The sequence below is a fragment of the Bos taurus genome, chromosome X (genome assembly GCF_002263795.3).
Source record: "Bos taurus isolate L1 Dominette 01449 registration number 42190680 breed Hereford chromosome X, ARS-UCD2.0, whole genome shotgun sequence".
In the NCBI taxonomy this organism is placed as follows: domain Eukaryota; kingdom Metazoa; phylum Chordata; class Mammalia; order Artiodactyla; family Bovidae; genus Bos; species Bos taurus.
Genome location: NC_037357.1, coordinates 42555934 through 42578785, shown reverse-complemented (window position 1 = coordinate 42578785; position 22852 = coordinate 42555934).

Sequence of the window (22852 nt, the reverse complement as noted above, 5' to 3'; positions counted from 1 at the left end):
CCTTAAGTTGTGCATAGAGGATAATGGGGGAAGGGGTAGAGGCATGCAAAGACAGCAGTTCCTGATCCTTATCGAAGTCAGGCTTTCAAACTTATCATATGCAAAAGTTTAGGTGATTTACATCATCTTCTGGCCAGGAAGCCTGTTAACATTTTAAGAAACTTATTTTTCTCTAAAGGTGATTATTTTAAAGTCAGGCGCCAGCCTCCAAAAAGCATTGGAGAAAGTTGCATTCCTATAGGGCAAAGGTGAGGTGGGCTCAATCAAGAAAAGAATTAACTCAAGGGTCCAAGATTACAAACATTGAGGCGACTGCTTACATTTCTATACACCCATTATATCAATCAATACACCGCCAAGGACACAGTAGGTAAGGGATATGGAGACTTAGCAGCAAACATTGGCCCAACAAGTGAAAAACCCTTCACCAATACAATTTCTAATCAATCTTTTAACTACTCAAAGGAATCTGTGTTTAGACAGTTTAGAACATCTCCTGCCTCTCACAGTTGGGAGGCTCTGAACAATCACATGTTGCCGGAAAAAACCTATTCAGGCAGGCTAGAGGACTTCCAAAGGAGTTTGTAGGTTGAAACACTGTCACACCCAAGAATTATTAACTGGAGCTGTAAGCTAACTCTTTTTTCAGAGAGAGGTAGTGGGGGACAGCCCCCCGTAAAGTCAGAGGTGTAGGTGACAGCACAAAGCAGAAAGTAGGCAGACTCTGGTTTTGGGGGTAGATTGCTCGAGAATTTCCAGGGAGACTCCTGAGGCTTGATCCCGCCTTTGCGTATGCCGAGCCTCCTTCCTCATGACCTTTGTCATGGGCGGAGTTCCTCACGCTGGCTACCGGCAGTGATAGAATTCCAGTTGAGCTATTCCAGATCCTGAAAAGTGCTGCACTCAATATGCAATATGCACTCAATATGCAATATGCCGGCTCCCGGCACCAAACCATAGTTTGGGTTCCTATCTCACCGTAGTTCCCTCAGATTCCCCTCAGGGCATTCAGGCCTGGTCCTTAACTTAAGCAATGCAGCCCATGCCTCCCTTTTCAGTCATCACTTGCTGGTTGCTGATATGAGAGTCTGGGCTACTTCTCTGCTGTGAGTTGCCATTAGGCATGTAATCTGTGGATTTCACTTATTTATTTATTTTTCCTCCCCATTATGTTGCCTTCTGGCAGTCCAAAACTCCCCACAGACCCGCCAGTGAGAGGGTTTTCTGGTGTTTGGAAACTTCTCCTCTTTTAAGACTCCCTTCACAGGATGGGTCTCCATCCCTAACTCTTTTGCCTGTCTTTATATCTTTTCTATTTTGTCCTACCTCCTGTGGAAGACAATGAGCTGCCTTTCTGGGTGCCTGATGCCCTCTGAGAAGTTGTTTTGTGGAATTTGCTCAGCGTTCAAATGTCCTTTAGATGAATTTTTGGGGAGAAAGTGGTCTCCCTGTCCTATTCCTCTGTCATCATAGGACTTCCACCACTGCTGGAGCCTTTAATACCCCCACTCACACCTATGGATAGTTCAACTAAGCAGGAAATTAGCCAGGAAACACAATTTTAAATGATTCATTTGACCAACTAGACCTAATTGATATCTATAGGACTTTTCACCCCAAAACAATGAATTTCACCTTTTTCTCAAGTGCATGTTGAACCTTCTCCAAGATTGATCACATCCTAGGCGATAAATCTAGCCTTGGTAAATTCAAAAAATTTCAAATCACTCCAAGCATCTTTTCTGATCACAATGTGGTAAGATTAAATGTCAACTAGAGGGGGAAAAAAAAACCCTATTAAAATATAAACATATGGAGGCTGGATAACCAACATATCACAGAAGAAATCAAAAAGGAAATCACAGTATGCATATAAATGAAATAAAATAAAAAAATAATACCCAAAACATATGGGATTCAGTAAAGGCAGTGCTAAGGGGAAGGTTGATAGCAATGCAAGCTTACTTCAAAAAACAAGAGTGAAATCAAATAAATAACCTAACTCTACACCCAAAGCAACTAGGAAAAGAAGAAATGAAGAACCCCAGGCTTAGAACAAGGAAAGAAATCATAAAATTTAGGGAGGAAATACATGAAAAAGAAACAAAGGAGACTATAGCAAAAATCAACAAAACTAAAAGCTGGCTCTTTGAGAAGATAAATAAAATAGACAAACCATTAGCCAGACTCATCAAGAAACAAAGGGAGAAGAATCAAATCAATATAATTAGAAATGAAAATGGAGAAATCACAACAGAAAACACAAATACAAAGGATCATAAGAGACTACAATCAGCAACTATATACACAAAAAAATGGACAACTTTGAAGAAATTAACAAATGCTTACAAAAGTATAACTTTCCAAAACTGAATCAAGAAGAAATAGAAAATCTTAACAGACCAATCACAAGCACAGAAATCGAAACTGCAATAAAAAATCTTCCAACAAACAAAATTCCAGGACCAGACGTCTTCACAGGTGAATTCTGCCAAAAATTTAGAGGAGATCTAACACCTCTCCTATTCAAACTCTTCCAGAAATTTGTAGAGGAAGGTAAACTGCCAAACTCATTTGATAAGGCCACCATCACCCTGATACCAAAACCAGACAAAGATGCTGCAATAAAAGAAACTACAGGCCACTATCACAGATGAACACAGATGCAAAAATCCTCAACAGAATTCTAACAAACAGAATCCAACAACATATTAAAAAGATCATACATCATGAGAAATGGTCTTTATCCCAGGGTTGCAAATATTCTTCCATATTCACAAATCAAACAATGTGATACAGCACATTAACCAACTGAGAGATAAAAACAATATGACTATCTTAATAGATGCAGAGGAAGCCTTTGACAAAATCAAAATCCATTTATGACATAAAAAAAAAAAAACCTCCAGAAAGCAGGCATAGAAGGAACATGCTGCTGCTGCTGCTAAGTTGCATCAGTCGTGTCCGATTCTGTGCGACCACACTGACGGCAACCCACCAGGCTCCACCATCCCTGGGATTCTCCAGGCAAGAACACTGAAGTGGGTTGCCATTTCCTTCTCCAAGAAGGAACATATCCCAACATAATAAAAGCCATATATGATAAACCCGCAGCAAACATTATTCTCAATGGTGAAAAATTGAAAGCATTTCCCCTAAAGTCAGAAACAAGACAATGGTGCCCCCTCTCACCTCTATTATTCCACATACTTTGGAAGTTTTAGCCACAGCAATCAGAGAAGCGAAAGAAATAAAAGAAATCCACATTGGAAAAGAAGAAGTGTAACTCTAACTGTTTGAAGATGACATGATTCTCTACATGGAAAACCCTAAAGACTCCACCAGAAAATTACTAGAGCTAATCAATGAATATACTAAAGTTTCAGGATATAAAATTAACACACAAAAATCCCTTGGATTCATGTACACTAACAATGAGAAAACAGAAAGAGAAATTAAGGAAACAATTCCATTCACCATTTCTAGAAAAAAAATAAAATACTTAGGAATAAATCTCCCTAAAGTAACAAAAGACCTATATATAGAAAACTATAAAACACTGATGAAAAAATCAAAGAGTACACAAATAGATGGAGAAATATACCATGGTCATGGATCAGAATAATCAATCTAATTAACAGAATATACTACCCAAAGTAATCTACAGATTCAGTGCAATCCCTATCAATCTAACAATGGTATTTTTCACAGAACTAGAACAAAAATTTCACAATTTGTTTGGAAATGCAAAAAACCTCGAATAGCCAAAGCAATCTAGAAAAAGGAGAATGGACTGGAGGAATCAATCTGCCTGACTTCAGACTATACTACAAGACACAGTCATCAAGAAAGTATGGTCCTGGCACAAAGTCAGAAATATATATCAATGGAACAAAATAGAAAGCCTAGAAATAAATCCATGCACCCAGTGGAGGTGATGGAATTAAAGTTGAGCTATTTCAAATCCTGAAAGATGATTCTGTGAAAGTGCTGCACTCAATATGCCAGCAAATTTGGAAAAGTCAGCAGTGGCCACAGGCCTGGAAAAGGTCAGTTTTCATTCCAATCTCAAAGAAAGGCAATGCCAAAGATGCTCAAACTACTGCACAATTGCACTCATCTCACACACCAGTAAATTAATGCTCAAAATTCTCCAAGCCAAGCTTCAAAAATAAGTGAACCGTGAACTTCCAGATGTTCAAGCTGGTTTTAGAAAAGGGAGAGGAACCAGAGATCAAATTGCCAACATCTGCTGGATCATCAAAAAAGCAAGAGAATTTCAGGAAAAAAAAAAAAAACACATTAATTTCTGCTTTATTGACTATGCCAAAGCCTTTGACGGTGTGGATCACAATAAACTGCGGAAAATTCTGAAAGAGATGGGAATACCAGACCACCTGACCTGCCTCTTGAGAAACCTATATGCAGGTCAGGAAGCAACAGTTAGAACTGGGCATGGTACAACAGAATGGTTCCAAATAGGAAAATGAGTACTTCAAGGCTGTATATTGTCACACTGCTTAGTTAACTTCTATGCAGAGTACATCATGAGAAACACTGGGCTGGAAGAACCACAAGTTGGAATCAAGATTGCCGGGAGAAATATCAATAACTTAAGATATGCAGATGACACCACCCTTATGGCAGAAAGTGAAGAGGAACTAAAAAGCCTCTTGATGAAAGTGAAGGAGGAGTTTGAAAAAGTTGGCTTAAAGCTCAACATTCAGAAAACTAAGATCATGGCATCTGGTCCCATCACTTCATGGGAAATAGATGGGGAAACAGTGGAAACAGTGTCAGATTTTATTTTCTGGGGCTCCAAAATCACTGCAGATGGTGACTGCAGCCATGAAATTAAAAGACGCTTACTCCTTGGAAGGAATGTTATGACCAACCTAGATAGCATATTCAAAAGCAGAGACATTACTTTGCCAACAAAAATCTGTCTAGTCAAGGCTATGGTTTTTCCTGTGGTCATGAATGGATGTGAGAGTTGGACTGTGAGGAAATCTGAGCTCCGAAGAATTGATTCTTTTGAACTGTGGTGTTGGGGAAGACTCTTGAGAGCCCCTTGGACTGCAAGAAGATATAACCAGTCCATTCTAAAGGATATCAGTCCTGGGTGTTCTTTGGAAGGAATGATGCTAAAGTTGAAACTCCAGTACTTTGGCCACTTCATGCGAAGAGTTGACTCATCGGAAAAGACTCTGATGCTGGGAGAGATTGGGGGCAGGAGGAGAAGTGGACAACAGAGGATGAGATGGCTTTATGGCATCACCGACTCGATGGATGTGAGTTTGAGTCAGCTCCGGGAGATGGTGATTGGCAGGGAGGCCTGGTGTGCTGCAATTCATGGGGTCACAAAAAGTCAAACACAACTGAACAACTGAACTGTACTGAACTGATGGACACCTTATCATTGACAAAGGAGGCAATAATATACAATGGAGAAAAGACAATTTCTTTAACAAGTGTTGCTGGGAAAACTTGTCAGCCACTTATAAAAGAATGAAACTAGAACACTTTCTAACACCATACAAAAAAAAAAAAAACAAAAACAAAACTCAAAATGGATTGAAAATCTAAATGTAAAAGCAGATATATAAAACTCCTAGAGAAAAACATAGGCAAAACAGTCTCTGCCAAAAATCATAGTAGAATCCTGTATGACCCACCTCCCAGATTAATGGAAATAAAAGCAAAAATAAACAAATAGGACCTAATTAAACTTAAAAGATTTTGGACAAGGAAGGAAACTTTAAGCAAGGTGAAAAGACAGGCTTCAGAATGGGAGAAAATAATAGCAAATGAAGTACCTTACAAAGAATTAATCTCAAAATATATAAGCATCTCATGGAGTTCAATTCAGGAAAAATAAGTGATCCAATAAAAAAAATGGGCCAAAGAACTTGACAAACATTTCTCCAAAGAAGATATTACAGATGGCTAAAAAACACATGACCAGTGCATTCTCTTGGCAAAACTCTATTAGCCTTTGCCCTGTTTCATTCCGTATTTCAAGGCCAAATTTGCCTGTTATTCCAGGTGTTTCTTGACTTCCTACTTTTGCATTCCAGTCCCCTATAATGAAAAGGACATCTTGTTTGGGTGTTAGCTCTAAAAAGTCTTGTACGTCTTCATAGAACCATTTAATTTCAGCTTCTTCAGCGTTACTGGTTGGGGCATAGAATTGGATTACTGTGATATTGAATGGTTTGTCTTGGAAATGAACAGAGATCATTCTGTCATCTTTGAGATTGCATCCAAGTACTGCATTTCGGACTCTTTTCTTGACCATGATGGCTATTCCATTTCTACTGAGGGATTCCTGCCCACAGTAGTAGATATAATGCTCATCTGAGTTAAATTCACCCCTTCCAGTCCATTTTAGTTCGCTGATTCCTAGAATGTCAATGTTCACTCTTCCCGTCTCCTGTTTCACCACTTCCAATTTGCCTTGATTCATGGATTTGACATTCCATGTTCCTATGCAATATTGCTCTTTACAGCATAGGACCTTGCTTCTATCACCAGTCACATCCACAACTGGGTACTGTTTTTGCTTTGGCTCCATCCCTTCATTCTTTCTGAAGTAACTTCTCCAGTGGTCTTCAGTAGCATATTGGACACCTACCGACCTGGAGAGTCCCTCTTTCAGTATCCTATCATTTTGTCTTTTCATAGTGTTCATGGCGTTCTGAAGGCAAGAATACTGAAGTGGTTTGCCATTCCCTTCTCCAGTGGATCACATTCTGTGAGACCTCTCCATCATGACCAGTCCGTCTTGGATGGCCCCACAGGGCATGGCTTAGTTTCATTGACTTAGACCAGGCTGTGGTCCGTGTGATTAGGTTGACAAGTTTTCTGTGATTATGGTTTCAGTGTGTCTGCTCTCTGATGCCCTCTCACAACACTTACCATCTTACTTGGGTTTCTCTTACCTTGAATATGAGGCACCCTTCATGGCTGCTCTAGCAAAGGGCAGCCACTGCTCCTTACCTTGGACGAGGGGTATCTCCTCACCATCGCCCCTCCTGACCTTCAACGTGGAGTAGCTCCTCTCCACCCTCCTGCACCCATGCAGCCACTGCTCCTTGGACATGGAGTTGCAAAGATGATGCTGTGAAAGTGCTGCACTCAGTATGCCAGCAAATTTGGAAAACTCAGCAGAGGCCAAAGGACTGAAAAAGGTCAGTTTTCATTCCAATCCCAAAGAAAGGCATTGCCAAAGAATGCTCAAACTACCACACAATTGCACTCATCTCACACGCTGGTAAAATAATGCTCAAAATTCTCCAAGCCAGGCTTCAGCCGTATATGAACCATGAACTTCCAGATGTTCAAGCTGGTTTTAGAAAAAGAAGAGGAAGCAGAGATCACATTGCCACCATCCGCTGGCTCATGGAAAAAGCAAGAGAGTTCCAGAAAAACATCTATTTCTGCTTTATTGACTATGCCAAAGCCTTTGACTGTGTGGATCACAATAAACTTCGGAAAATTCTGAAAGAGATGGGAATACCAGACCACCTGACCTGCCTCTTGAGAAACCTATAAGTCAGGAAGCAACAGTTAGAACTGGACATGGAACAACAGTCTGGTACCAAATAGGAAAAGAAGTACGTCAAGGCTGTATATTGTCACCCTGCTTATTTAACTTATATGCAGAGTACACCATGAGAAACGCTGGACTGGAAGAAACAAAAGCTGGAATCAAGATTCGCGTGAGAAATATCAGTAACCACAGATATGCAGATGACACCACCCTTATGGCAGAAATTGAAAAGGAGCTAAAGAGCCTCTTGATGAAATTGAAAGAGGACAGTGGAAAAGTTGGCTTAAAGCTCAACATTCAGAAAACGAATATCATGGCATCTGGTCCCATCAATTCATGGGAAATAGATGGAGAAACATTGGAAACAGTGTTGGATTTTATTTTTCGGAGCTCCAAAATCTCTGCAAATGGTGATTGCAGCCATGAAATTAAAAGATGCTTACTCCTTGGAAGGAAAGTTATGACCAACCTAGATAGCATATTCAAAAGCAGAGACATTACTTTCCCAACAAAGGTCCGTCTAGTCAAGGCTATGTTTTTCCCAGTGGTCATGTACGGATGTGAGAGTTGGACTGAGAAGAAAGCTGAGCACCGAAAAATTGATGGTTTTGAACTGTGGTGTTGGAGAAGACTCTTGAGAGTCCCTTGGACTGCAAGAAGATCCAACCAGTCCATTCTAAGTGAGATCAACCCTGGGTGTTCTTTGGACGGAATAATACTAAAGTTGAAACTCCAGTACTTTGGCCACCTCATGCAAAGAGTTGACTCATTGAAAAAGACTCTGATGCTGGGAGGGATTAGGGGCAGGAGGATAAGGGGACAACAGAGGATGAGATGCCTAGATGGCATCACCGACTCAATGGACGTGAGTTTGAGTGAACTCTGGGAGTTGGTGATGGGCAAGGAGGAGTGGTGTGCTGCAATTCATGGAGTCACAAAGAGTCGGACATGACTGAGTGACTGAACTGAACTGAACAAACACATGAAAAAATGCTCAACATCACTCATTATCAGAGAAATGCAAATCAAAACCACATTGAGGTACCATCTCATGCAGTCAGAATGGCTGCTATCAAAAAGTCTAAAAACAATCAGTGCTGGAGAGGGTGCAGAGAAAATGGAACCCTTTACACTGTTGGTGGGAATGCAACATAGTACAGCCACTATGGAGAACAGTTTGGAGATTCTTTAAAAAACTGGAAAGAGAAATGTCATAATACCCAGCAATCCCACTGCTGGGCATACACGCTAAAGAAACCAGAATTGAAAGAGGCACATGTACACGAATGTCCATCCCAGCACTGTTTACATTAGCCTGGTCATGGAAGCAACCTAGATGTCCATCAGAAGACGAATGAATAAGAAAACTGTAGTACATATACACAATGGAATATTATTTAGCTATTAAAAATGCATTTGAATCCGTTCTAATGAGGCAGATGAAACTGGATCTTATTATCCAGAGTGAATTAAGTCAGAAAGTAAAACACCAATACAGTATATTAATACATCTATATAGAATTTATAAAGATGGTAACGATGACTCTATATGTGAGACAGCAAGAGAGACACCTATGTAAAGACCAGATTTTGGACTCTGTGGGAGAAGGCAAGCATGGGATGATTTGAGAGAATAGCATTGAAACATGTATATTACCTTATGTGAAATAAATCACCAGTCCAGGTTCAATGCATGAGGTAAGGCACTTAAGGCCAGTGCACTGGGATAACCCTGAGGGATAGAATGGGAGGGATGTAGGAAGGGGGTTCAGGATGGGGGACACATGTACACCCATGGCTGATTCACACCAAATTGTGGCATATACCACTACAATACTATAAAGTTAAAAAAAAAAAAAAGAAAGAAAAAATAACTTTATGATATATCTATTCTGTGGAACATTGTGCAGCTGTGAGAAAGGATAATATAACGTTATGCTATGGACTGGCCTCTAAAGCAAAATATAAAATAATGCTCATCAACTGCTTCCATTTGTATGCAAAAATAATGAAAAGGATATTTTCATTAATATAACAAAATGGAATATAGTGGGCTGGCCATAAATTTCCTTCAGGGATTTTTCTAAGATGGTATCAGTTCAGTTTGGTCACTCTGTTGTTTCTGACTCTTTTTGACTCCATAGACTGCAGCACGCCAGACTTCCCTGTCCATCACCAACTCCCAGAGCTTGCTTAAACTAATGCCCATGGAGTAGGTGATGCCATCCAACCATCCTATCCTTTGTTGTCCCATCTCCTCCTGGCTTCAATCTTTCCCATCATCAGGGTCTTTTCCAATGAATAAGTTCTTTGCATTAGGTGGCCAAAGCATTGGAGTTTCAGCTTCATCATCAGTCCTTCCAATGAAGATGGTATGGAAAAATTAAGATAGTAAGATGGTATGGAAAAGTCCAAATGAACTTTTTGGCCAACCCAATGCTATATGTCAGGCATCACACTAAAGATTAATCTCAGTTAATCTTTAAACAAATAATAAATTCACATGGCATTTCTGTCTCCATTTTACAGATGAGGAACCTAAGGCTAAGAGGTCAGGAAACCTCCCCAAATTCATCAAATATTTATTGAGCACTTAGTATATTCCAGACATTCTCCTAGGAGCTGAGGATGTATCAGTGAACATACAAGGATGTTTGCCTTATGGTGCTTATGTCCTAGTGAGGAGAGATGGGCAATAAAAACAAACATAATAAATAAGTTAATCATTAACATTAGAATATGATATGTGTTATGAAAAAAATGGAGCAGGGCAAGGGGAATTGGAAAGGAATATAGGGTTGGCAGATTTCTATTTTTAATAAAATAACCAGAGTAGGTCTCAATGAGAAGGTGGCATTTGACTTTAGGCCTAGAAGGAGGTAAGGCAGCGAGCCATGCTGATATCTGAATGAAGAATATTTCAAGCAGAAAGGACAGCCAATCCTAAGGCCCTGAGACAAGAGTGTTAGAACAGCCAATGTTGCTGGAACCAAGTGGACCAATGAAATAATATCTAATCCAGGAATCAACAAAGTTGTTTTTTTTTTTTTTTTTTTTCCTGTAAAGGACAAAGTAGTAAATATTTTAGATTCATGACCATATAGTCTATGTCGCTACTCAACTCTGCCTGTGGCATGAAAGCAGCCATAGACTATATGGAAATGAATGAGAGTAGTTGTGTTCCAATGAAGCTATTTATGGACACTGAAATTTGATCTTTATATAACTTCACATGTAACTAAACATTGTGTTTGATTTTTTTCAAATATTTAAAAATATAAAAAAAAAAAATTCTTGGGTTGTATAAGAACAGACCACAGACTGGATTTGGCCTAAAGACAATATGTTGCTAACCTAGATCCAGGAGATGAGCTCAGAGATATAATAGCATAGAGGGAAGGAAATAATGGTTTAATGGCTCTCCGAGCTTCTTCTAGTTTTTTTTTTTTTTTTTCTCTCATTTTCCTCTCACAGATACTCATGTTAATAAAACGTATTTCATAAGCAATCCTGTTTTTGTGTTTTGGCATTTACTTCTCAAACGACCCAAACTGGCAAAAGTGGGGCCAGGAGTGGTCCAAGAAAGCAAATAGTAAGGTATGGATTTGGAACAGTCTTATCTAGCATCTGGGAGCAAAGAGAACAACTAGTTAGTAGGTAATCACATATAGTCACTGGGACAAGATGGTGACTCAATCACTAAATATTTTACCATGGTTGTCTTAAGAAAATGTCCCAATCTCCATTGGGACAATGGAGAATATAATGATGTAAACATGGAAAAGTCTTAGTCCATTTATGCTGCTATAGCAAAGTACCACAGGCGGAATAGCATTTAAACAACAGAAATTTAGTTCTCACAATTCTGGAAGCTGTAAGCTCAAAATCAGTGTGTCGGCATGGTAGAGTGAGAGTCTTGTTCCAGGTTGGAGATTTCTTACTGAACCTCACATGGAAAAGGGGACAAAGTAGTTCTCCTGGGCTTCTTTCATCAGAGCACTAATTTTATTCTTGAGGGCTTTACCCTGATAAACTAATCACCTCCCAAAGACCACAACTCTATAGCACCGGGCATTTGGATTTCAACATGCATTTTGGGGGAACACAAATATTTAGACTAGAGCAAATGCCTACAAGAATAGCAGAGCTGGCTGGTTAATAGTAAGTCATATTGACACTTTGTAAAAGGATAAAAAGAGACTAAGGACCATTAACAAGTAATTAATACTTAAGTATTACAGCCATAGGCCTCTGGTCATTTTCAAGTACTTAGCTCTTAGGTAGAAGGGGAGACAAAAATGAGTGGCAGGATGAATATCTAATTATTATGTTTACATAACTTTTATTGAAGGCAAGTCAGTTATGGAAAAGTCAAGGCCTTGATAGAAAAAAAAAAAAACCCTGAAATCTCTGAACCTTTAAATGAGCGTATCTGGATATATGCCTTTAATGCTGTTGGGTCTACAGTTGGTGGACCCCAAAAAATTCTGTGGCCCTGAAGACATGGCCTAGCTTTCTTCTGTAAAATCTAGCACTTCCCCTGTGCTAGAGGACAATGATAAGAACTATTTTTCACAAAGCAACCAGTGAATATTCTCAGAAACTGCCCACATCTCCTGTCCTGATTATCAGGATGATAACAGATTGAATCCAAGAATAATGCAGCTGAGAACATGTTGGGCCTTCAAAGAAAGAGAAAAGGTCATAAAGAGTTACAGAAAGTACCTATGTTCTGCAAGATCCAGTGAGTACTCCTCAGATAGGACTTGGAGAGTGTTTTATCTAAAGAGGCTGGAATGTAAGACTGGATATGCAAGAATTAGTTATCCTGTGAGCAATTCTTTGGGAAATGGGCTTTAATATCCTAGCAAGTATCCCAGGGAATGAAGGACCTCTTTTCTGATGGTGATTCTTAGAAACATAGAGAAAACAATGTCCCATGATGAAGAAGTGGAGATGACTAAGGCTCTCTCACATAAAATAGAGGAAGAAATACAAAGTCTCAGGGAGGTGAGCAGAATGAAAAGACTATATTCCAATATGCCAAAGGACCCAGCTGAGGATGATATGAATGACCCAGAGGATAGACCATTCCACCAATGTCACAGGAATATACTGGAGAGAGGGGCACCAACCACACTAAAAAGTATAGTGATGGGTCTCCTGTGCAGAGTAGGGATGATGATAGGAAAAGTGGTCACAGAACTGGGCTGGTTAGTATCCATGGGGATGATAAGGTCCTGAAATAACAGAGTAGGGCATGGCTTAACTGCCAAATGCCACAGCAAACAACAATATTACAATGGCAACTAGGAAAGCTTTACTCATAGTGAGTTTTGAATTTAGTTAATAGAGGCAGGTAGATGAACATAAGAGTGGAAACACAGTGTATAAAATTTTTTGAATCACACAGTAATGCTCACCAGAAAATGCTGGGGTCCAGCCCCGGCTGATCCAGGGTATTAGAAGGGGAGATGGCATCAGCGACTTATTTAAATATTCAACAAAGATATAAAGAGTAATAGAATGAGGATAGCTCAGTAGGAAAATTCAGTGGAGAAAAGAGGCTGAGTAGCTTGGTTTACGTGGAAAATCAATATAACCTATGACACCAGGTTAGCTCTAACCACGGAGGCCACAGGCGCCCTCTTGAATAGCAGAAGATGCCCCACCTTAGACACCTTCTGGAGTGGGTCTTAGAAGCCCAGGCAAATAAATGGTCACAGAGGACCTCTGCGCTCCAGGTGGAGACTCAGCCAGAATGTGAAAAGAAAGAATGACATGGAGAGACCTAGCTTGGGTGAGCAAGGCCCGTAGCTTTATTTTCAACAGGGGCTTTTATACCCTAAGTTACACATAGAGGATAATAGGGGATGTGAAATCATGCAAAGTCAGCAGTCTTTGATCCTTATCCAAAACCAGGGTTTCTTTCCTGCAAATTTATCCTATACAAATGGTTTAGGTGATTTACATCATCTTCTGGCCAGAAGGCCTATTAACATTTTATGACTCTTGACAAAGGTTTATCAACCTTAAGACTTATTTTCTCTAAGAGTAATTATTTTAAGGTTTGGCGCCATCTTCCAAAGGTGTTAGAAAAGTTGCATTCCTATAGGGCAGAGGTGCAGTGGGTTTACAACAAAGGAAAGAATTTATTACCTTAAGGGTCTAAAGTTGCTAACACCAAGGCCACTACTTATTTTTTCTACATACCAACTATATTAATTAATACACATTCAAGGATACAATACAGGGGATGTGGAAACTTGGCAGCAAGCATTGGCTCATCAATGAAATCTTTTACTAGTTTTATTTTGACAGTTTCTAAATCTCTGAGAGGCTCTAAGCTATTTGAATATCTTAAGCTTCCCGTGCCTCTTGAGGCTGAGAGACTGTAAACAATCGTATGCATAGCTGTAGGAGTCCAGGTAAACTTGTCAGGCGAGTTAGAGAGCTATCTGAGGGGTTTAGATTTAAACACTCCTAATGCCCAGGAACTTATTAACTGGAGCTGTAAGTTAACTCTTTGTCAGAGAGCGAGATGGTGGTGGGGGACAGCCCCCAGTAAAGTCAGAGGTGAGAGCACAAAGCAGTAAAGTAGGCAGACTCTGGTTTTTGAGGGTAGATGCTCGAGAATATCCAGGGAGACTCCTGAGGCTCGATCCCACCTTTGTGTATGCCAAGCCTCCTTCCTCATGACCTTTGTCATGAGTGGAGTGCCTCTCACCAGCTCCCGGCAAGAAAACATCCACCACAGAGAGGCACTGAACAGCCAAGTACTCAAAATGAGTACAGTAGTAATGTTAACCACTCAGTGGTGTCCAACTCTTTATGACCCCCCAGACTGTAGCCCACCGGGCTCCTCTGTCTTTGGAATTCTCCAGGAAAGAATTCTGGAGTGGATAACCATTCCCTTCTCTAGGGGATCTTCTTTACCCAGGGATCGAACCCAGGTCTCCCATATTGCAGATATATTCTTTACCATCTAAAGAATATGGTAAGGGAAGCTCACAATGACTGTACCAGTTGATATTAATTAGCCTTTATCATCAGCCAGCTCACACTTAAACAATGGACACATGGATATCCACTTCCCAAAACTAATCTAACATGGCCTCTGAATGTCCAAACATTGAGCAGTAGGAACCAAATCTGAAACCCCTGTATGGCACTATTTACTAAGGAAATCAAATTGAATATATTTGACTCCTTTCATCTTGGAAGGACCAGCAGTTTATCTTCACAGGAATAGATAGCTATTCTGGGTATAGGTCTTCTTTTCTTGCTCTCAGAGCCTCAGCCTGCACTACTACTTATAGGTTGGCAGAATACCTGCTCATGGCAAAAATTCCATATACCATAGCATCTGACCAGATGACTCACTTCACAATGAAAAAGGTGCAGTAGCATGATCAATATACCTCACTATCCATAAGTAGCTGAACTCAGAATTATGGACTTGGTTTATGAAGGTGTAACTGAAGCATGAAATCTAAGGCAAAACTTTCAAAGAATGGAGTGCCATACTTCCAGATGCAGTGTATTCATTAAATCAGATACCCCTATATGGTTTTATGTACCCAGTAGTAAGAATACTTCCCAGGTGGCACTAGTGGTAAAGAACCCATTTGCCAAGGCAGGAGATGTAAGAGACTTGGGTTCAGTCCCTGGGTTGGGAAGATCACCTGGAGGAAGGCATTGCAACCCATCCCCGTATTTTTACCTGGAGAATACCATGGAAAGAGGAGTCTGGTGTGTCCATAGGTTCACAGAGTCGGAGATGACTGAAGCAATTTAGCATGCACCCATGCACAGGAAGAATACATGGGTCCTAGGACCAAAAGATAGAATCAAAAGTGGGTTCACTTACCATCACTTCCAATGACCCATTATGGGATTTTGTGATTCTTGCCCCCATAACGCTGGACTCTGCAAGTTTAGAGTCGGGTCACCAAAGAAGGTATTTTGCCAGGGGACACAATAAAAGTTCCACTGAACTACAGATTGCAGCTGCTACCAGGACACACTTACTTGCACCTAGGAAAAAGGAGGCAAGAAGAGGAGTCACATATCTTGGCAAGTATCATTGAGCTTAAACAGCAGAGCTTCTTTTATGAAATGGATAACAGGAGGAATGTATGGAGAAATCAATTGATCCATGAATTGGTCAATTGGAAGGTCCCTCCCTTCACTTCCTTGATCCATCAAAACTCTGAGCAGACAAGTACAGAAGTTGAAGACCGAGGAGACCATTATCATCAATGGTCCAGACTCCTTGAGAATGAAGGTTTGAACCCCACCATTAAGACCTGCAAAAGTAATTCAGGAGGGTGAAGGGAATTTAGAGTAGAAGAGGAATAGGATGCGTTTCAGATGTGGCCCAAAGATCAATTGCAGAGTCTGATGGTGAAGTTCATCCCACTAACCTCTGTATTCTAAGTTTCCTCTCAGATAGAGAGCATAGGAACTATAGATGAGCTTCTTCTCATACATGTGTGGAAGAGTAGAGGTGTGGGCCCAGAGGTTGACTGTGGTAACCAAGAGAATGCATCTTCTAGATCTCTACTACAGGGTGCATTGTTGATCAAGAGGCCCATCTACTCTGTCTGGAAATACATGACAATGTTTAGGCCAAGGCCCATAGTTTCCAAGGGCTTATCCCAGCCAGTGATTGAGTACAGCTGAGAAACTAAAGCAGGCCTGTCTCTAGGAGATGTGGGCCTCTTATAATGGGCTACTTTGGATTCAAGATTTCTTGACAGCTTTGTGAAACTTTCCTTGAACTGCATTACAGTTGAAAATGCTTCCACCTGACCTCCTTCCCTTCCTTCCCTCTTTTCTTAACTGGGAGTCAGACTTCCATAGTCTGTCAGTGTCCTTATGGACTATCAGTTTTTCCAGTCACTACCATCTCCCTCCCTGCTTTTTCTAAGGGACGTTTCCTTTGATAAATTTCTTATATGGTTGAATCCATCTTGGTGTCAGTTTTCTTGGAGGACCAGCTGTAATACACTGTGTAACCAATAGGATACTGCAGAAATAACAGAGTGTGACATCTGACACTAGGATCAAAACAAGTATTATGACTTCTACCTTGCTGTCTCTTGGATCATTAATTCTAAGTAATGCAGTTAATTATATCATGGGGATACCCTAGCAGTCTTAAAAACAGAGCAAGTAAGGAAAAGTTATAGACTTTCATTCACAGGTAGCACTGATTTGTCTGCCATATGAGAAAGCCATATTGGAAGAGGATCCTCCAGTTTTAGTCAAGCTTTCAATAGACTACAACCCCAGCAGACATATTTACCACAGCTTCATGAGAGATCTTGAGCCAGAAAGACACAGTTAAACCCCTCCCAAATCACATTCACCATTGCAACGAAAAGAATAAAATACTTAGGAATATATCTACCTAAAGAAACTAAAGACCTATATATAGAAAACTATAAAACACTGATGAAAGAAATCAAAGAGGACACTAATAGATGGAGAAATATACCATGTTCATGGATTGGAAGACTCAATATAGTGAAAATGAATATACTACCCAAAGCAATCTATAGATTCAATGCAATCCCTATCAAGCTACCAACGGTATTCTTCACAGAGCTAGAACAAATAATTTCACAATTTGCATGGAAATACAAAAAACCTCTAATAGCCAAAGCAATCTTGAGAAAGAAGAATGGAACTGGAGGAATCAACCTGCCTGACTTCAGGCTGTACTACAAAGCCACAGTCATCAAGACAGTATGGTACTGGCACAAAGATAGAAATATAGATCAATGGAATAAAATAGAAAGCCCAGAGATAAATCCACGCACCTATGGACACCTTATCTTTGACAAAGGAAGCAAGAATACACAATGGATTAAAGACAAACTCTTTAACAAGTGGTGCTGGGGAAACTGGTCAACCACTTGTAAAAGAATGAAACTAGAACACTTTCTAACACCATACACAAAAATAAACTCAAAATGGATTAAAGATCTAAACACAAGACCAGAAACTATAAAACTCCTAGAGGAGAACATAGGCAAAACACTCTCTGACATAAATCACAACAGGATCCTCTATGACCCACCTCCCAGAATATTGGGAATAAAAGCAAAAATAAACAGATGGGACCTAATTAAAGTTAAAAGCTTCTGCACAACAAAGGAAACTCTAAGCAAGGTGAAAAGACAGCCTTCAGAATGGGAGAAAAAAATAGCAAATGAAGAAAATGACAGAGAATTAATCTCAAAAATATACAAGAAACTCCTGCAGCTCAATTACAGAAAAATAAACGACCCAATCAAAAAATAGGCCAAAGAACTAAATAGACATTTCTCCAAAGAAGACATACAGATGGCTAACAAACACATGAAAAGATGCTCAACATCACTCATTATCAGAGAAATGCAAATCAAAACCACTATGAGGTACCATTTCATGCCAGTCAGAACGGCTGCGATCCAAAAGTCTGAAGCAATAAATGCTGGAGAGGGTGTGCAGAAAGGGAACCCTCTTACACTGTTGGTGGGAATGAAAACTAGTACAGCCACTATGGAGAACATTGTGGATATTCCTTAAAAAACTGGGAATAGAACTGCCATACGACCCAGCAATCCAACTGCTGGGCATACACACCGAGGAAATCAGAATTGAAAGTGACACGTGTACCCCAATGTTCACTGCAGCATGGTTTATAATAGCCAGGACATGGAAGCAACCTAGATGTCCATCAGCTGATGAATGTATAAGAAAGCTGTGGTACATATACACAATGGCATATTACACAGTCATTAAAAAGAATAGTTTGAATCAGTTCTAATGAGGTGGATGAAACTGGAGCCTATTATACAGAGTGAAGTAAGCCAGGAAGAAAAACACCAATACAGTATACTAACGCATATATATTGAATTTGGAAAGTTGATAATGATAACCCTGTATGTGAGATAGCAAAAGAGACACAGATGTATAGAACAGTCTTTTGGACTCTGTGGGAGAGGGAGAGGGTGGGATGATTTGGGAGAATGGCATTGAAACATGCATAATATCATATATGAAATGAATCGCCAGTCCAAGTTCGATGCATGATACTGGTTGCTTGGGGCTGGTGCACTGGGACAACCCAGAGGGATGGTATGGGGAGGGAGGAGGGCGGGTTCTGAATGGGGAACCCGTGTATACCTGTGGCGGATTCATGCTGATGTATGGTAAAACCAATACAATATTGTTAAGTAATTAGCCTCCAATTAAAATAAATAAATTTATATTAAAAAAAACTGTGTGCAACAGCAAATACTTTTAATTACTTTAAGCTGCTAAATTTAGGGGCAATATGTTGTGTGTTCAATAGACAATATACCTTGAAGTGATATACTCTTTTTTTAAGTGATGTAGATTCAGAAACAAATGACCATAAATATATTCTCTTGTTCATAACTAAGGAGGTGAGAAGATGATTTCTATATAAGTTAAAATCCATAGGCTAATTCAAAATTCAGTACACCTTTAATGAGTGAATTCTTTGAGTGCTGTTACAATGGTCTCAGATAAAATTTTTATATTAGAACTGTGAATTTAAAAAAATCTTATTTAAGAATAATAAACATTTCTATATGTAATTTCCCATCAAGCTTAAGGTCTTGTTAGCCTACAATTATTCAAGGAATACACTCTGGATTTCCCATAATGATCATGTATTGATTTTTCAAGAACCAATGCCCAATCAGTAAAACATGCCAATAGGAAATGGTAGCTTAAAGAAAAAGGCATATTATATAGTCTTAGGATGAAAGAGCGAGAGAGAGAGTGAAACTAATGACTTCTTTGTATTCCTCAGACAGCCAGAGAGGTAGGCTGGAAAATGGATTTCAGCAGTCTTCACCACTAATCTTCAGTTGGCATGCTTTAGTGCCATTCCCGTCTATCACACAAAACCCTTTATATGTCCATGGGGAAAAAAGTCACATTTCACACTCAGAATTGATTGCTGCTATCCAGAAAGAGCAATGAAAGTGTAAGCAACACTGCATAACTTCTAAATTAAAAAAATCTCATTTTAGTATAATTGATATATAAATGACTGACATTTAAACAAATGTTTCAAAATAGTTCTGAATAATTAGAAGCCATTACCAATTTATGGAAGCTCTGCTATTTTTATTCTTATGTTAGCCTTTTCATCTTTAGCAGGGTTCTCAGTGGGGAGGAAGATTTTGCCCCCTGGAGACATTTGTCTATATATAGAGATAGGTTTTGGTTGTCGGAGCTGGGGAGAGGGTACGACTGACATCTAGTAGGTAGAAGTCAAGAATGCCAATAAACATCCTACAATGCACAAGATAGCCCCCAAACGCAAAGAATGGTCTGTTCCAAAGTGTCAACAGTCCCCAGGTTATTAAATCCTTAATTAAAGAGTCTGTGGTACGGTGTGATTCAGGCCCGGTCCTGTCCAACTCTTTGTGACCCCATGGGCTGTATCCTGCCAGGCTCCTCTGTCCATGAACTTTCCCAGGCAAGTAGAGTGGAGTGGGTTGTTTTTTCCTTCTCTGAAGAGTCTAAATATTCTCTTTAAGTTGTTTTTGAAGGCAAGCACAAAAGTTAAAGCTTACTCTCAATTGAGCTTTAGTAATTTAGCTGACAAGTGTTCTATAGATTAAAAGGGTAAACAAAAGTTACCACTATGAAGTCTATTAGATAAAAATGTTCAACTTTCTGGAAAAAGTTGAAAGGTATGCTAAACAGATGAAGGACTAAAATGAAAAAAAAATATCAGCTGATTGTGGTTGTTTTCACAACCTATTAATCACAAAGTTGATTTTTTAAAATTTATTTATTTTTAATTGAAAGATAACCACTTTACATTAATGCATTTGTTTCTACCAAACATCAACATGAAACAGCCATAGTTTTACCTATGCCCCCTCCCACCTGAATCTCTCCCACCTTCCTCCCCATCCCACCCCTCTAGATTGTTACCTACCAAGCCCTGGTTTGAGTTCCCTGAGTCATACAGAAAATCCCCATTGGTTATCTGTTTTAAATATAGCAATGTGTGTTTCCATGTTACTTTCTCCATTCCTCCCACCCACTCTTTCTTCCCCTCCCCAGCTATGTCCATTAAGTCTGTTCTCAATGTCTGCATCTCTATTCCTATTCTGCAAAAGTTCATGATTTAAAACCATACAAATTTATTTCTCACAATTTCGTAGGTTGGAAGTCTGACCCAAGTCTCACTGTGACAAAATGAAGGGGTTGGCAGGGCTGTATTTCTTTCTGGAGGCTCTAGAGGAAAACCCTTGCCTTTTCCCGCTTGTAGAGACCACCAGTGTTCTTTGGTTCATGGCCCTTTTCCTCCATTTTCAAAGCCAGCAAAGGCAGGGCAAGTCATTCTCCCATAGCATCATTCTGAACCCTTCCTTTGCCTTCCTCTTCCACATGTGATTACATTGGTGCCACCCAGATGATCCTTAACTCCTCTCTGTCATGTAATGTCACATATTTATAGATCCAGGGGAGTTAAGACATGAACATCTTTGGAAGGGACATTATTCTACTTAACACAATATCTAAAGAAACCTGAAATATTAGATGGTTCAGCATTTACCAATGAGTATAATAAGAAGGTAGTTTGTGTTCAACAAACTCTCAGTTAATTAGCTGTTTTGATATTATACTTAAAAACCAATATGCCAACCTTGATCTGATTAACTCCTTGGTTGTAAGTCCAAACAACTTTTTCTTACAGAGAGAAACACACTCTAACTTATTAAGTTCCAATGAGTGAATAGTGCAAATATAATCTCTATATAACTGAAGGAGGGCATGGCAATCCACTCCAGTATTATTGCCTGGAGAATCCCCATGGATAGAGGAGCCTGGCAGACTCCATGAGGTCACAAAGAGTCAGACACGACTGAGTGACTAAGAACAGCACAGTCTCTATATCATATTGAAATCAGAAACTATCTTCAACTTTTGAACTTTGTCCTCTATTTTGCTGTAAAATTTGTTAATGCTGTCATAATTGTTTCTCTATCTCTTTCATATCAGCTTCTCTAAGTTCATCTTATTAGGGAGGTTGATACCAGAGGAAAAATCCCTCCAGACTGCTTTATATTTCTAGAAATAATCCATGTAACATCTCTTTCTGTTATATTGGTCTCTGTGGACCTAAAAATATTACAAAGATGTTTTTACTAAGGGGAAAAAAGTCATGTGTTAATGACTGACATCTGCAATCATAATAAAAAATATCAAAGAGGCAAAGAAATATCTGTGTTGTAAAAGACTGTAATTTTTCCAGGTTCCAGGTCTATATGCAATTTCCTCCTTCTTACACATCAGATAATCCAACATGAAATGCCTCAGGATGGTCATTATTGGTAAGTTATTGTGTGATCTCAGTTCAAAAATTACCAGACTAGAAACAAATTGTCTAGGTCCAGGAGAAAAATAATAATAAATAGCTCTTAGGTGTTAATTTCTCTGTTACTCAGAGCCACTGAAAAATGGATGAAATGACAGTTCTTACAATTTGTCTATCTGAAATTATGATTCAGACTTTCAAGGATGACTTCTTGACTTTAAATATCATAAGAAAATAATTAGAAAGTGTTTTCATGTGTTCTTCTATATACCATTTTGAGTCTTTTGGAATAAAAGTACTTGTCCAAAAAACAAACAGATGCTATCATAAACTCAACCCCACATAAAGTTACATATCAGCAGAGACATAGACAAACTCACATCTATGGTATTAGTGTCAGAAATTCATTTGGTGTGCACCATCACAAATCTATCAACTCACTCATATTAGTAAAGAGATATATTGCTCATAAATGTTTATGACATGATGTACATTTCTATATAGGGCAGTTGGTGGCTAGGCTCTTTTTTTAAAGAACAGAGAACAGTCAACAGGACATAAATGACAGTGCTGATAGATACTTTTACAGCATCTACCTCTGTGTGCTGCTGATGCTAAGTCACATCAGTTGTGTCCAACTCTGTGTGACCCCATAGACAGCAGCCCACCAGGCTCCTCCGACCCTTGGATTCTGCAGGCAAGAACACTGGAGTGGGTTGCCATTTCCTTCTTCAGTGCATGAAAGTGAAAGTGAGGTCACTCAGTTGTGTCCGACTCTTTGCGACCCCATGGACTGTAGCCCACCAGGCTCCTGCATCCATGGAATTCTCCAAGCAAGAGTACTGGAGTGGGTTGTCATTGCCTTCTCCACTGACTCTGTGTACATATACTGAATTTAGTGATTAGAAACACATTGGAAGAAAACATGCACACTTCA